Here is a 17,004-nt window from a genome sequence, read left to right on the forward strand (position 1 = left end):
AAAAGAAACACGTAAGTTACACAAAGTATTAGAAAGCCCAGAGGGCAGCTGGGAGATTTCAGCTGCAATAGGGTGGGTGGTTAAGGAAGGCGGCTCCCAGAAGGTGACATTGCAGCCAAACTTGAAGGGAATGAGGAAGCAAGCATATTGATAAACCATTATTGCATAACAAATAACCACCAAATTTAGAAGCTTAAAACAACTATGATTTATTCTCTCGGTTCCTGAGGGTCAGAATCTGTGACTGTGAATCAAGACAGGGAGGACTGAAGGCAGGCCAAGTTGGAGGAGGAGGTTTCGGAGTTCAGTTTGGGGCATGTACTAGTAGCTGGGTGGTTCTGGCTCGGCGTCTCTCAGTCAAGCAGTTGGCTAGGGCGCATCTACACGCCCAACTGCTGGCTCCAAGGTGGCTCACTCCTTGGCTGTGGGTAGAGGCCTCAGTTTCTCACCATGTGGACCTGCCCACAGAGCAGCTTGAATGTCCTCAGGACATGGCAGCCGGCTTCCCCTGGAGTGCGTGAACCAAGAGAAAGCAAATGAGGTGGACACGGCAGAGCCTCTTGTGACGTAGTCTCTGAAGCCCCACGCCACCACTGCTACTACATTCTATTCCCGGGAACTGAGTCACTAAGGCAAGGGATTAGGCTCCACCTCTTGAGGGGGAGAGGGGAGTATCAAAGAATTTGATATACTTTAAAACTATGAATTTGAACATATTTTAAAACTATTACAGAGAAACACAATGACATTGGTGGGAAGAAGGAAGGAGCCCTGCCAGAGAGGGAACAGCAAATGCAAAGGCCCTGGGGCGGGAACAGGTGTATTCAAAGAACAAGAGGCCAGGAGCATGGGGCAGCTGAGCAAAGGGAGGCGCGTAGGAAAGGGGATCAGGGAGAGAAAGTGTGTGTGTGGCCACATGCACCAGGCTGAGTGGGGCTTGGTCGTGGGCTGTCGTACTTGAGATGGGAAGCTTTGGAGGGTTTGGGGTTGGTTTTGTTTTCAGCAGAGTGTGATATGAGCTGACGTATTAAAAAAAAAACAACACATAAAAAACTACAGTGGCTTCTGGGTGAGAATAGCCTGAGGAGGAGGAAGGGTAGAGGGGAGGAGACCATTTAGGAATCTATTGTAATAACCCAGGAGAGAGAGGGCTGTGGCTAGTGTTTGGAGGGGATAAAAAATGACTGGATTCCCCTGTGCTGGTATATCTCAGAGATAGAGTCCACAGGATTTTCCACGGACTGGATGTGGGTTTTTACTCCAAGGTTTTTGGTCTGAGGACATGGGAGGATGGTCTGGCATTGACCAAGATAGGGAAGACCGAGGGCAGGCCAAGTTGGAGGGGGATGTTTCAGAGTTCCGTTTGGGGCATGTTAACCCTGCGATGTCCATTAGACATCTGAGTGAAGTTGAGTAGGTGATTGAATATACATGCCTGGAGTTCAGGAACTCTGGAAGGAATACTTCGCCGTGGTCTGTCAGTGATGTTTCTTACAAAATCAGGAAGGCTGGCCCCTCCTCTGGAAGAGCTGACACGTGGCTACACCTGCCTCTGAGGCCTCCAAGAAGGCCCAAAGCAAGGGCAGACTGGTGCCAACCGATGCGGGGGTTCAGGAGTTTCCAGGGCAGGGGCAGCGCTGGGAGGGATGGGCTTCTGCCGGGGCAGGGCCTCCTACTCCTCTGCTCCTTCCCTCCCTCAGCGCTGGCCTGTGGCACTCCCCAGGGCACTGCCAACCCGGAAAAGAAGTTCTGGGCAAGTGGTGTGTTGGGGCTTGTAAAATGCCTATCACCATTTTTTCAGAATTCACAAGATTACAGAAAGACAGTCAGTCATTAAGTCTGCCAGGCTCTAGTTTCTCTTTTGGTCTCTCACTGGTCCTGCCCCCTTCACCCCAGCACCCAGAGCATGCTTTCCGCTCCTCCAATTCCGGACATTTGCTGAGACCGCACAGGGGCTGGTATACAGCAATCTGCTCTCCAGTGCTGTCTTGGGTTAGCGTCTCAGCTAATCTTCCCAGGACCGCCAGTAATGCCCGCAAACCTAGCTGGGCCCCATCTGGCTGCCTACTCCTGCAACGGGTGCTGGGGCGAGGGGCGGTCAGGGCTCCTGGGGCATGTTCCTCCTCCCCACCCTGTGTTGGACTTAGACCCAGGGGCCTGAGACACATGTCCAGAGTAAGATTGATTTGACAGGCTTGAGTTGAGGGTGTAGATTTGAGCCCTTAGCTGACGCCCAGTGCAAAGACTAATCTTTTGCAGTCATTTTATTGCCTGGGATGGTGCAGTTGTTTTTGCAAGGTTTGTAAATAGCTCGAGTGCAGCTGGCTGGAGCCAGGGGTAGGGGATGCAAGGAGTTGTTTCCGAGAGAGTGAGGGTTTGCCTGGAGCTCACATGGTCCATTGGTAGAGGCTCCGCGCGGCCGAGGAGTTACCACTTCCACAGTGGCACCGGCATCCGGGCAGCAGGCTCGAGGAGACCGTGTTGGTAGTAAGAGTGTACAGAAATGTAGTGGCCTCCTGGCATCTTGTGTTGGATTCATCGAACACCTACCACTAAGTGGGCCCCAGGGAATGAATTATTTCTCTACAGCGTGTAACACGGGGACGAGACAGACCTGAGTTCAGAACCTGGCGCTGCCACTAGCTGTGCGGCCTCGGCCAAGGAGACGACTCTTCTGCGCCTCATCGTGCTCCTCTGGAACGTGGGGCTCCGCAGACCCACCTCGAAGGATGTCTTGGTACATTCCTGGCGCGTGGTGGGCACTGATTAATGTTCCTCTTCGGCCCCTGGCTGCTCGCCTCATCTTCCATCTGTGGCTCCTCCCCTTCAGGAAGGTGGACCTGATGAGTCCACGGAGAAAGTCAAGAAGAGGGAACTCGGGATTCTCAGTGAGGACAGAACGAGGCGTGTTGAATTCTGGTGCTCAATTGGCCGTGACGGGAGCCACTGCCAGCCCACCTGGCTTCTCCCTGCAGCGCGTTTCCCAGGCGTTCCTAGGCATCCTCAAAGGTGTGGATCCAGGATCGCAGAAACATGCTGCCCCAGTGGTTACCCTGTGTTACCTTCCTTCTCCTTCTGCTCCACCCCGCCCCCCCTCCCCGCCCCCCCTGCAGCCACCAAAACTGTGAGGCGCCTGGCTGTTGCCGGTGTCTGGAGAGGTATGTGAGGCCAGTCAGCAGCCGGGGTTCAGGGCTCCACCTGCCTCACCTATTCTGGTTTTACCTGCCTGCCTTTACCCCATCACTTCCCCTTGGGTTCTGGCCCCGTACTTCCTGGTTGACACTTATGATTCCAAAAAGGATTCAAGTCAGCTTACAGTGCTTCTGAAATACAGCAAGGTGAAATAATTATAAAAGTAAGTGAGAAAAAGAAAGAAAAAAGAAACAAAAGGTTGGCAGCATTTCCTACCTCGTTCAAACAGCTTGCTGGTAGTGTGCAGGGTGGGGTGAGAACATTTTGACATTGTCCATACAGGTAACTCACCTGTTTTAGGATCAGATGTGGTGACCTAAGACACGTGGAGAAGGCTCTCAAAATGGCCCGACCCAGACACCTGTGGGGCCCTCCGCGCCTGGCTGGGGGTCTGGTGGGCGGGGTGCAGCCCCACCGGGTGGCATTGGTCACCTCCTCATGGTCACACACACGGCTGCTCTCACAGCAGCCGCTGGCCTAAAAAGTGAAGCAACAAGAGCCGGCACACCTGAGAGCCGAGAGGCTGATAGATGAAAGGCGGTTTGGCAGGGAGCCACCTCCTGTTTGCCCCAGATTTTAACAAAAGGCGCCTTGTCGCAGCCGCGGAATGCAGGTGAAGCCGGGGCTCGGGGCAGGGCTGGTTGAGAAAGAAGAAAAAGAAAACTCCTTTTGGGCTTTTTCTCGCTAACCTACCTCACAGGGTTATGGAAAGGATTACATGAATACGGAAAGTCTTACTGAGATTTGTGCCCGGATGCAATTCCCGGAGAAATAGTTGATCCTAAATAATGGCAGCAGGTAAGCCCTCCATAAAACCTCCCGTGTGCTTTTCGTGATGTACACGTCTCACTCGCTTGCATTTCATAACAAGCCCAAGAGGTAAGCACTGCTGTGGCCCGTGTTGCAGACACGCGGAGGGCGGGCGGCTGGACCTGACCTGGCCGGGCTGCATGGACGCACCAAGCTCTCCCCGGTCCCGAGAGCCTGGCAAGGCACCCTTTTCACTGCACGTGAAGGGAGCGATGGCTTTTTCCAATGTCAGTTTAGAGTCATTCAAGGGCAAGCTAACAAACTCCCATTCACTCTCTAATTCTCCAATTAAATGTCATTTCCCCAGAGAGACCTCCTAAGCTAAACAAAACCTGGCCTGCCCCCTCGCCCCGTTATTTTCAGAGCACCTGGCAGTCTTCACTCAGGGCACTGATCATCAGCATAGTTACTCATCAGCCCTTTGAGACCACTTCTGTCCCACCCTTTGCTGTTTAAGCCACTGTGTCACCCTCTGCCCTTCCTGTCGCTATCATCAGTGATTCCCCAGATCTCCCAGCTCCCAGCTCGGGTTTTGGCACCTGGGGCTCGAGTCTCTTCTATTTCAAACCCTGCCTTAATCTTGGATGCCTTCAACCTCACAGGGATGACCCAGCCGACACCCGGCCTTCTCCTCTGCAAGTCCTTCCCCGCCGTCCACCTCAGCTGGCCCCTCCCTCAGCTCAACCTGGACCAGCCGTGACCTGAAACGGCTCCTCCTGCAAGAGCAGGAATTGGAGCATCTCCTTCCATCTCGCTCATCTAACCGTTCCTGCTGCAACGATCCTTGACTCCCACTGGACCCTTTGCTTGCACCAGTCGACTTTCATCCCCTTTCTTCACTTCCTTCTTGTGTAGTTTAGATTCTAAGCCAGAGGAATTGGGGAAAGTGCCCAGGGAGCCCCCGCAGCCTCCCAGGCAGTCAGTGCCACCACTGTCCGCAGTGTCTGGACGCTGGTGGACTGTGTCCACACGTGCCCGTGGCCTCTGGGGGCTGGGGAAGGGGCGGGGTGCTCCTGATCCGCTCTGCTGGCTCAGCTAGGAGGCTTGACCAGGTAGAAAACATAGCGACTTCAGCGAAGAACATTCTCTGCTGATAGGTTGGGTGTGTGTCTATCAGACGCTGCTGTCTTACTAGTTGGGAGATGGGACAATATAATCGGCTCATATTTCTGATATCCCTGGCTAGCCAACTGTGCTGTTTATGACTCCAGCCACGAGGACTGAAAGATAGAAAAAAGCATCTTGAAAATAATTGTACAGCTTCACAGTTTATTGGTAAACTTGACTTCCCATCACCAACTGCAGAGTTGCAATGAGTTTTATTTCCACCCAATCTTTATTACTCAAAAGAAAAGTCTACCCTCAAATCTCTATAGTGTTTGTAATTAGACCCATTTCTCTCAACATCCAAGAATTGAAAGATACCAAAGAAAGGTACCCGTTTACAACACAAATCATAAATGAATTAAATAGAGATACAACCACATTCAAAGAGAATGTATGTGTATATGAGGTGGGTTTCTCATCAGGTAAATCCTTAGAGATACAGTCGCTGACTATTACCAGTAAGTCATATGTTTAACTCTCAACTATCCCAAGGGAGGCTGATGAATATTACATCCAAGTCCTCTGAGTAGGACATCACTATTTGTAATCGCAGTGGAGGCAGCAGTGCAGGGGCTAAAACGCATAGAATGAGCAGGCTGGCCAGGTCAGTGAACCGCGACCAGAGGAGAGACCCTGGTGAAGATTCAGGGAGGTGGGGTTTGTGAGGGAGGGAAAAGGAAAGGCCTGAAAATACCGGCCCTCAGAGCATGGGCCCGCGGTGTGGTGTGGGGATGAGTAGCCGCACCGGCCACATCGAAGTGAGCCGGTTCCCCACATGCCTCCCCGCCCCCGCAGCGGTTGCTGCCCATGGCCCTCAGGCAGGGCAAGCGCTCTCTTCCCAGCCACCCTTCCTGCGACCCGAGGCCAGGTCTGCTGGATGGGAAAGCGAGTGAGCCTGACGCCGGCCGGGGCTGCTTCCTCGGAGGGGAGACCTGGGCCTGGGCCCCTACAGCTGGCTCACGGTGCCAGGTGGATGCTGGCTCTACCCACAGACCTCGAGGAGGAAGTTGCTGAGGCCACATCTGAGCGATTTGGCCGATCACGGGGAACATGTCTACACAGGGCCGGCCAAGTCAGGCCCACAGGAGCCATGGGGAAAGCGGTGGCCTCCCCTTGCTGGGAGGGACCTAATAACGGGGCAGCGTGTCCCCAGGCCCGATCCTGGGGTGTTTCCAAGTGTAGGGGGAGGTGGGGCTTAGCAGCACACACTGCCATGACCGGATGGGGCTACCCTTCCCGGCCCTGGCCTGTGGAAGGGTCTGCGTATGCAAGGAGGGGCCTGCTCTCCTCAGCTCCCCTTAACCTGCTTTGATCTTTCTGGCATTTTCCTTTTAGGAGATGCTTTCATTCCCTACGTGAAAGCCCTTTAGCGGAAGCAGCTGGGGAGCATCAGCTACACGTGTGAGCCTGGGTTCTCCTCGGGGCCAATAAAAGGAACTTGGACGGGGACCCAGAAGGCCCAAATCTCGTCCTGGCCCCGAGCGGAGCCAGGCTACTTGTTTCTTCTTATGCCTCGGCTTCCTCATCTGCAACACGGAGTGAAAGTCCTTTCCCTGTCTGCCCACCCGGAGGCCACGGGAGAAAGGAGCCTCCTGGTGCAGGAGGAGCGTTCAGGGGCCAGGAGGCCTGGAGCTGAGCCAGGCGAACCCACGCGTCGGCCTCCGTGTTGCGGGCCGAGGACTTGAACTCGTGTGAGGGAAGGACCAGGGCACGGGCGTGCTGGCCTCGCACAGAAGAGCGGAGCCTCCGAAGGAACCCCGGGTCCCACTCCACCGCGGACGCCCAGGGCTGGAGCAGGAAGGGCCCAGGTGTAGAAAGTCTTTTTTCAGCCTAAAACCCTTTCCTCAAGCTCAGCCGTGCCAGGAAAGCCCAGTGGGTGAAACAAAGCTTGGGCTGGACTTCTGAGCACAGCCTGCTCTCGGGGCCCACCTGGACTGCTCTGTGGACCCCCACCTGGCCTGCTCTGTGGACCCCCACCTGGCCTGCTCTGTGGACCCCCACCTGGCCTGCTCTGTGGGCCCCACCTGGCCTGCTCTGTGGACCCCCACCTGGCCTGCTCTGTGGACCCCACCTGGCCTGCTCTGTGGACCCCATTGGGCCTGCTCTGTGGACCCCATCTGGCCTGCTCTGTGGACCCCATCGGGCCTGCTCTTTCTATTGCGCACAAGGAAACAGGCCCGGAGAAACCGTGCGCGGGCAGGGCCACCCAGCTGGCCCCCGAAAAAGCCAGTACAAAATGGAAACTGTCCAGAGGTCTTCTCCGGCGCTGAAGGTACGTTTCAGGATGAGCCAGAAGTGGGCAGACAACAGAGGAGGCAGCCCAAGGTAAGCAAGAAGGAGTAAGGGAACCCCCGTTAGCCCCAGCCCCGGGAACAAGCTCCTGAGGGAGGAATGAGTCCACCTGTTCCCAAGGAAGTGGGGAAACGGAGGTCCATGGGACAAGGGGGTGGGGAGTCTGGAAAGGGGTTAAGTCCTTTGAAATGGGGTTGGCGGCAGAAAGCTCAACTTTCTTCACAGCAACTCTGCCACGGAGGGGAAAGCGCCAGGACCCTTCAAAGTGAGGGTTCCTGTACGTGGCTGGACTGGGATTTACTGTAGGCCGATGGCAGAGTTATCACACATCCGGTTCCAGACCTCCAGTAACTCGAATACTGCAATAAAGCAAAGTCGTAATCCTTTTGTTGACAGGGAGGGTCTTACCTGCAATTTGTAAAAAAGTCAACATCTCTGAAGTGCAAGAAAGTGAAGCACAATGAAATGAGGGGCCCCTGTACGTGACATGCATGCGCCTGGTGGGCCAGTGAGTATTATGTAGGGAAAGACTTGCTGGTGGTGTAGATGTGTAAGCTTCAATGAAGGCTAGTGCGAGTTCAAGCATAGTAAGATCAAAAAATGAACATGAAAATGCCTTGGCAGGGCTAATGCCTAGTAAGGCAAAGGTTGCTCCTCCAATGAAATAGTAGGCGGCCAGCTGGAATGTTGGAAGTTCGTCATACAGCTAAGGCTGTTGGATGAGTAAGTAGGCTGATGGCTTCAATAATTACCGATATAGAATAAGTGGGTGGGTGTCTCTTGGGGTGGAAAATGGGCTAAAGATGCTTTTGTTTTATGGCAGAACCCAGCAATTACTGCTCCGGCTCATAGGGGAGTGTCCGTTCTTAAATTTATTGACATCTGTGTAGTAGGTGTAAGTGAATGTGGTGAAGGACTGGTGGTATGAGTTTTAGAGATCAGGTCTGTCCTTTATAATTGTGAGTGGCTAGCTACTGTTTGGTTTGAAGTAAAGTAAATTAATCATTGCTGAATAAAAAATTAAGCGGTTCTTTGTTATGTGTGGGAAATAAAATGCTTGGAAATAGATTAACAACAGGTAATCCTATTACTGTTGGGATAGTGAAAGAAGCAAATACATTTTTGTTCATTTTGTTTCCTAAGGAGTATAATGTTTTGATGTTTTAATTGTTTAGTTCTGGAGCCAAAGGGTAAGAATGTTTTGAAAATTTTAATTGAAATATAATGAATAGTACTATAATTATTGATATAACGTAAGCATGTTGATGTATCTAGTTGTGGCATATCATTAAGAGGTTGAAACTGTCTTAAACTTGAAAGATTAATGCTATTTAGTTTTTTATTGCTTTTATATTACAGAAGCAGATCATTCTTTGAAATATTTTAATAGAACCAAATTGAAGACAATAGGCATAAAGATATGACTTGACCCACAAATTTCTGAATATTGTCCATAGTATAAGCCTGGTCATGTTAGGGCTGTTTATATCCTGGAATGGCATTTGTCTTTAAGCCTAAGAAGGGAATAGCTCATGAGTGTAGACTACATTTGGACAGATTTAGTATTCAGGTTGTTACTTCTATAGGTAGGACTACTTCATTATCAACTTCTACTAGTCATAGTTCTGGCTTTTGACCTATTGTAGGAATTATATAGATCTTCATAGTCTGTGTATAACAGTAACTATAGGTTTGTACAGTTAGGGAAGATTATTAATTTAATCTATTGTATCAAGAATTTGTAATGCTAGAGCAATTAAAATTGGGCAGAATAATTCAAACTGTTTCTACTTGTGTATCTGTTGTATTTGTGTGAGCTTAGTTGTCAATATTAATGAAATTAATGAATTGATGTAAAGGACTAAAGAACTAGTCAGGAAAAACAATTATCTATATATATAAAAGGTTAATATGCTAAGTGTCTGACCATCGGACTGGTCACTATGACATGCACTGACCACCACACAGGAGCTGCTGAGCTGTAGTGACTTGGCAACAGTGGTTCTTAGGTGAAGCACCCCGAAACCAGGGAGGAGGGAGCCCGATTCCTTGCGGGGCCATGTGATTCCACCTTTGGCCGTGGGTTATGTTGTTGCTGGGGCACTGTTGGCCCTGAATCTGATTTACTGCACACTTGCGTTTTCCTTCCACATCCTGTACAACAGCAATTTTGCAGAGTGCCCTCTTGCATCCTGGGACCTCTCGGGGGATGTTGGAGAGCTGGTTTTGGCCCGATCCCTGCAGGCCAGGCTGAGGGACCCCACCTGCCGGAGGGACCCCGCTCACTCCGCAGATGCTGGGGAGGGACTGCAGGAGGTTGGCTCCAGGGCATGTCCAGCCCATCTCACCCAGTCCCATCCCACCGGCCAACTTCTAATTAATTTCCTTTCAATGTGCACGAATCCATGCACTGGGTCACTAGTTTGTGTATAATTATGAAACATAATTTTTTTTCTATAATAAGTAATGTTGCTTGGAATCCTAGTTGGAATGGATATGCCACCATCTATAATAATAAAAGCTTAATATGCTAATTAGGCCAGACGACCTTCCAGACATCCTTCTGGATGAAGCCAGAGCTGTGAGGGAAGCCCGGGTCCCAGGTGCCAGAGGGAAGCCAGTGCCAGCAACCGGGGAAAGGCCTACTCTTGCACGAATTTTGTGCATTGGCCTCTAGTATATAATAAAAAAGCCTAATACGCTAAGTGTCTGGTCATCCGGTCATCCGTTCAGCCAATCAAAGCATAATATGCTGATATGCTAAGGCCACTCAACCACTTGCTATGATGTGCACTGACCACCAGGGGCAGATGCTCCAACTGGTAGGTTAGCTTGTTCCTGGGATCTGTCCAATCGGGACTGAGTGAGATGGGCCGGTCATGCCCTGGAGCCCCCCCACGGTCCCTCCCTGGCTGGCCAACCTCCCGGGCTTCTCTCCGGCCCTGATCGTGCACTGGTGGGTTCCCTCGGCCTGGCCTGCACCCTCTCGCAATCTGGGACCCCTTGGGGGATGTCGGAGAGCCTGTTTCAGCCTGATCCCACAGGCCAGGCCAAGGGACCCCACTGGTGCGTGAATTCATGCACCGGGCCTCTAGTAGAGATATAAAAGGTGTGAAACTATAATACTTTAACTTTGAAAAAGTTATGTTAATTTTTCTTATCTTATGGAGAAAGATGTAGTCATTGTGAGGTTGGCTTGAAATCACTTGCAGACAGTTCAGTGCCTTCTTTTCTTATTTTAAGTTTAAATAAGTAGGTTCTTTAAATGTATGATATGGTTGGGACATCCATGCAATCATTTGACATTACTAATTTGTTAATTCTATAGATGTTTCTTGTTTAGATGCAAATACTTCTCAATTTATAAACATTGTTAGTTAGTATTACTGCCGTTAATGAAATGAACGAATCTAGGATGAGATGGTGTTTCTTGTTGCATATGCAGTTGGATGGCCAGAGTAATATTGTGGTATTCCTGAAAGGCCAAGTAAATCTCGTGGCAAGAGAGTGATATTAATGCCCACAAATATCATTGTAAAATGCAATCTTGCTCAGGTTGAGCTGAGTATATAGCCTGAAAATAATGGAAAGCAGTGGACAAATCCTCCTATAATGGTAAATGGTAGGAGGATTTGTAGTATGTATCACAAAGGACAATGTCTAAGGACGAATTAGCTACAGCGATTCCTGTTAAACCTCCTACAGGAAATAAGAAAATAAGACCTAAGGCTTATAATACAGCTGGTGATCATTTAATATTGCTTCCATGGAGGGTTACTCATCAACTATATACTTCTACTCCTGTGGGAGAGCCATAACTATAGTAGCTGATGTAAAATATGCTCATGTATAAACATCTATTCCTACTGTGACTATGTGGTGAGAGCATACAATTGACGCCAATAAATAGATTTATGGTTCAGACTATTCTATATACCTGAAAGGTGGTTTTCTACCCCATGAAATGATATGTGATTTTATGTGAAATTATTGAATCCAGGTAAAATAAGGACATAAACTTCTGAGTGGTCAAAGAACCATAATAAATGTTGCTGTAATATTGGATCACCTCCTGTTTCAGAATCAAAGAAAGTGTTATTTAATTGTGGTCTGTCACAGGGATGTAAAGTATAGCATAGGGAATATAGTTCATAATATTATAATAATTGTGTGTCGTGTCAGAGGGGTACTAGGTTTATCAAGGGGATCACTTTATAAGTTACATAAATGTCTAATCACTGTTATACGCCTGACACTAATATAATACTGTATGTTGACTGTTAGTGGAAAAAAAAGATTAATTTACAAATAAATAAACAGCCTAAACAGTGTGGCTCAATGGTTGAGCATCAACCCATGCACCAAGAGGCCCTGGTTTGATTCACAATCAGGGCACATGCCTGGGTTGCGGGCTTGATCCCCAGCAGGGGGCGTTCAGGAGGCAGCTAATCAGTGTTGATGTTGCTGCATTGATGTTTCTTTCTCCTTCTCTTCCTCTTTTCCCTTCCTCTCTACAATAAATAAAAACATATTTTAAAAATAAATAAATAGGCAGGTACTACCCAGCTCTGGCCAATTGTTGCCATCTGGAGAAGGGCCTAGTGTTGCCACATTGTTTGATATTCCACCCTGCTCCCCAGAGAAACCAGAAATCTAGATTTTTTTTTTTTAATGAAGGTCTTCCAATTTTTTAAAAGTTGTCAAACTAAATTTCAGAACTATGCTGGTCAAATAAATCATCTTTGGTTAAATTTTTTAAAAAAGAGATTGTGGTCTGTTAATAATATAGTTATTCCAGCTGCTAGAACTGGGAGTGACCATAGTAATAGAACAGCCATTATAGGACCAATTAAACAAATAGTGGTGTTTGGTACTGAGATACAGCTGGAGGTTTTATATTAATAAGTTTAGCCACGGGATTGTTGTGTATGGTCTTTATTATGTTGAGATAAATTTTTCCTATAGCCAATGTTTAAGTTTTTCATTATGAATGGATGTTGAATTTTATCAAATACCTTTTCTGTAACTATTAAGATGCTTTTTCTGTATCTATTGAGTTTGTTTTTTTACAGTAAAACATTTTTATATTTAGAATTAGCTGGCTGGATTCGATTTAGATGATCCCAATTTTGTTGGCAATGTCTAAAGTATCACAGTTGGAAGCCAATTGAACATTTGCCTTCTTCTCTCCGTCAGGCCTTATTAGGGTGTTGACCTTGGTCACGACAATGTCATAGAGCTTCTTCATAGTCTGCTTGATCTGGTGCTTGCTGGCCTTGACACCCACAATGAACACAAGTATATTGTCTTCCGTCTTCTTCAAGGCTGACTAGGTGGCCAGGGGCAACTGGATGATGGCATATTGGTCGAGCTTGTTTCTCCTGGGGGTGCTCTTCCAAGGATATTTGAGCTGCCTTCAGAGCCACAGTGTTTTGGGTTGTTGGAAGGTGAGTGGTGTGCAGGTCATTTTTTGCATGTGTCTGTGCATGCCTTTCAGCACTGCTTTCTTTGCCTTCAAAGCCTTTGCTTTGGCTTGAGCTCTGGGAAGGACAGGAGCTTCCTTCTTCACTTTTGGTGCCATCTTGGTGAAAAGCTATGATTCTTTTCTTTCATTCTATTAATGTGATAATCACATTGATTGATTTGCATATGTTAAACTGTCTTTGCATCCCAGATATAAATCCCACTTGATTATGATGAATGATCCTTTTAATGTGCTGCTGAATTTGATTTGCTAGTATCTTATTGAGAATTTTTGCATCTATATTCATCAGGAGTATTGTTCTGCCATTTTCTTTTCTGATAATGTCCTATTCTGGCTTTAGTATCTGGCTGACCTTGTAAAATGAATTTGGGAATATTCCATCCTCTTTGATTTTCTTTTTTGGAAGAGATATTAATTGTATTCTTTGACTGTGGTAAAATTCACCAGTAAAGCTACCTGGTCCTAGATTTTTCCTTTGGAGATTGATTACTGATTCAGTCTCCTTACTGTAATTGGTTGATTCAGATTTCCTAGTTCTTCCTGATTGTCTTGGTAGTTCATATGTTTCTAAGCATTTTTTCATTTCTTCTAGATTGTCCAGTTTGTTGGCATATACTTGTTCATAGTCATAAATCATAGTCTATGATTTATTGTATTTCTTTGGTATCAGTTGTAATGTCTCCTTTTTTATTCATAATTTGTTGATTTTTGTCCTCTCTTCTTTCCATGGTTAATCTACCTAGAGGTTTGTCAACTGGTTTATCTTTTCAGAGAATCAATTCTTAGTTTGGTTAATTTTTTCTATTGTGTTCTTGTTCTCTAATTCATTTATTTCTGCTTTAATCTTTATCATTTCCTTCCTTCTAACCTTTGGCTCAGTTTTTTTTTTTCTAGTTTATTAAAATGTAGAGTTCTGTTGTTTATTTGGAATCTTTCTTACTTAATGTAGGCATTTATAGCAATGAACTTCCCTCTTAGAACCGCCTTTGTTGCATCTCATAAGTTTTGGTATGTGTGTTTCCATTTGCATTTGTCTTAAGATAAATACTTTTAAAATATCCTCTTTAATTTCTTCTTTGATCCATTGGTTATTTAGAAGAGTAATGTTTAATTTCCATGTATTCATGAATTTTCTAATTTTCTTCTTATCGTTGATTTCTAGTTTCATACCATTGTCAGAGAAGATACTTGGTATAATTTTCAATCTTCTTCAATTTTCTAGGCCTTGCTTTGTGGCCTAACATATGGTCTAGGCTAGAAAACATTTTGTGTGCACTTACTTGTATACTGCTGTTGTCAGATGTTCTGCATATATCTGTTGGGTTCCTTCATTCTATAAGGTTGTTCAAATCTGTTGTTTCTTGTTTCTCTGACTGGGGGATCTATTTTTGAGAGTGTGGTATTAACAACTATTACACTGTTGCTGTTAATTTTTCCTTTTAGTTTTGTTAATTTTTGCTTTATGTATATAAGTGCTCTGATGTTGAGAGCATAAATATTTGCAATTGTTATATTTTCTTGATGTATAGATCCCTTTATCATTATATGATAACCTTTATCTCTTATTTTAAAGTACATTTTGTGTGATATAAGCTATCCTGCCCTCTCTTTTTATTACATTTGCCTGTAATATCTTTTTCTACCTCTTCACTGTCAGTCTATAAGGTTAACATAAGCAGCATATCATTGGAATTTTTAAAAAAGCCATTTAGCTATTTTATGTTCTTTGATTTAATAAATTAATCTGTTAAAGTTTAATTATTGAAAAGTAAGGACTTAATTATTGCCATTTTGTTTGTTTTGTCATTGTGTTATTCTTGTTTCTTATCTTTTTGTGTGCTTTGATGTCTTATATTAGTATGTTTTGATTTCTTTATCATGTTTATGCAATTATTGTAGGTTTTTCCCTTGTGGTACCATGAGGCTTACATAAAATATCTTAAAATTATAAAATCCTACTTTAAAATAATAACTAGAATTCATGAGCTTTATATTTTTACATCCTTCCCCTGACATTTTAGGTTAATGTTACAATTTATAAATTTTTTTATATTGTATTAACTAGTAACAGATGATTGTAGTTATGGTTATTTTTACTATGCTTGTTTTTAAATTTTTAAACTAGAGTTGTAAGTAAATTATGCCCCACCATTACTGTATTACAGAATCCAACTTTGACTATGTATTTACTATTACCAGTGAGTTTTATACTGCCTTATGTTTTTGTGATAATTAGCATATCTTATTTCCATTCAAGAACTCCCTTTAGCATTTCTTGTAAGGCAGGCCCAGTCGTGATAAATTCCCTGTGTGTTTGTTCAGGAATGATCTATTTTGCCATCTTGTTGATGTCTCCTTTTATTGCTTGAATAATCATTCACTGAGATAAAACCCCTGAAAGTGGTGAGAGGCCTCCTAATAATACAATAGTGACGATAAATATAGCAATTAAGGTGTTTTATTTCATACACAGGGAGAGTAAAAGTGCTGTTGTGCGTGAATTATCCTATGTAATAAAGAGGGAATATGCAAATTGACCGTCACTCCACCACAGAGTAGAGGCGGGGTTTCCGTAACACAAGATGGCTGCACCCACAGCGGAGGCCGAGTTCCTGTAATGAGCCTTAATGAGCAATCAGCAGGGACCTGAGGCCTTGCCCCCCGCAACTGAGCTTGACAGGGGACCTCAGGCTGCACCCCCCCGCCCAACAGGGCTTGACAGGATCTCAGGCTGCGTCCCCCACCTGGCGGTGCTTGATGGGGGACCTCAAGGCACGCGCCCCGGCCCAGGCTGGGGGACCTGAGGCTGCACCCCCCGCCCAGTGGGACTTGACAAGGGCAGGACCGGCCAGGTCTGTGTCTAGCCAAATGGAGGGGGGCCAGCCAGGTCTGGGTCTCGCGCGATTTTGAGGCACATATGGGTCGGCGGAGACGTGACTCTGGGTCCCGTGCTGCGCCCCAGAATCTGACAGGAGGAAGATTTTCATATACATTTTACTAATTTTCTTTCATCTCTGACACTTCTATTATAGAGAAAGGGCAAGTAGCAATATTAAAATATTTCCTCTAATCCCCTTTTAATGTGCACAAATTTTGTGCACCAGGACACTAGTATATAAATAATTGTAGCAAGTGTTATGATACAAATAAGTTTATAATTATTATAGTTGGAGTATGAATTATAATAGCTGTTATTCAACCTATATGAGCAATTGATAAATAGGCTATGATTTTTTGTAATTGGTTTTGGTTGAGTCTTCCCCATTCTTCTACTATAACTGGTAAAATAGTTGTGCCTGGTCCGTGTGGCTTAGTGGTTGAGTGTTGACTCATGAGCCAGGAGGTTATTGGTTTGATTCCCGGTCAGGGCACATGTCTGAGTTATGGGCTCAGTCCCCAGTGGGGGGCTTGCAGGAGGCAGTTGATTGATGTTTCTCTCTCATCAATGTTTCTATGACTCTATCCCTATCCCTTCCTCTCTCTCTCTCTAAAAATGAATGAAAGAAAATAGCTCTAATTAGTAGCCTATTTAGATTAATGGATGGTGAAATTTGATATAAACTTGATAGTGGTGCAAGTTTCTGTCATGTTGTTAAAATTAGGCCAGATGTTAGTGGAATACCTTGTGTAACTTTGGGTCCTCAAAGGTAGAATGGGAAAAGTCCAAGTTTTATGATGAAGGCTATTGTCATAAAAATTTTTGTAATTGTTTATTAGCCAGAATATATTGGATTAACAATAATAGGTATTATTAAAAGTATAGATCTTTTGTAAAATAATATTTAGTGGATGCTTCCATGGCTCATCAGTTGATTTTTTTTATTAAACATGGAATAATAGTTAATATGTTTACTTCAAAGCTGATTCAGAATATTAATCACTATGAATAAAGTTGTAGTAGTAGTAGTAGTAGTTAGTAGTAAATGTTGGCATATTCTGCTAGGAAGAATGGGACTAATGGGCCTGCTGCATACACAATGTGAGCTTACTATAACAATCATAGTCCCTGAAATTATAGTAAGATGATAGTAAAAATGAGATTTATTAGTACAGGAAGAATATAAACCAATATTTTGGGAGTATGGGCCTGATAGCTTATTTAGCTGACCTTACTATAG

At 45.7% G+C, this 17,004-nt stretch overlaps 1 long non-coding RNA gene and 1 pseudogene across 1 annotated transcript; one reads left to right on the forward strand and one right to left on the reverse strand.

The window, feature by feature from the left end:
- Window positions 1-3,252: 3,252 nt before the first annotated feature.
- Window positions 3,253-5,745, forward strand: LOC132233541 (uncharacterized). The gene is made up of 3 exons (XR_009452657.1): window positions 3,253-3,355; window positions 3,893-3,990; window positions 4,605-5,745. It is a non-coding gene; the product is annotated as an uncharacterized LOC132233541 (long non-coding RNA).
- A 5,990-nt stretch (window positions 5,746-11,735) lies between these two features.
- On the reverse strand, window positions 11,736-14,305 carry LOC132232432 (large ribosomal subunit protein uL23-like; annotated as a pseudogene).
- Between the last annotated feature and the right edge of the window lie 2,699 nt (window positions 14,306-17,004).

The sequence above is a fragment of the Myotis daubentonii genome, chromosome 4 (assembly GCF_963259705.1).
Source record: "Myotis daubentonii chromosome 4, mMyoDau2.1, whole genome shotgun sequence".
In the NCBI taxonomy this organism is placed as follows: Eukaryota; Metazoa; Chordata; class Mammalia; order Chiroptera; family Vespertilionidae; genus Myotis; species Myotis daubentonii.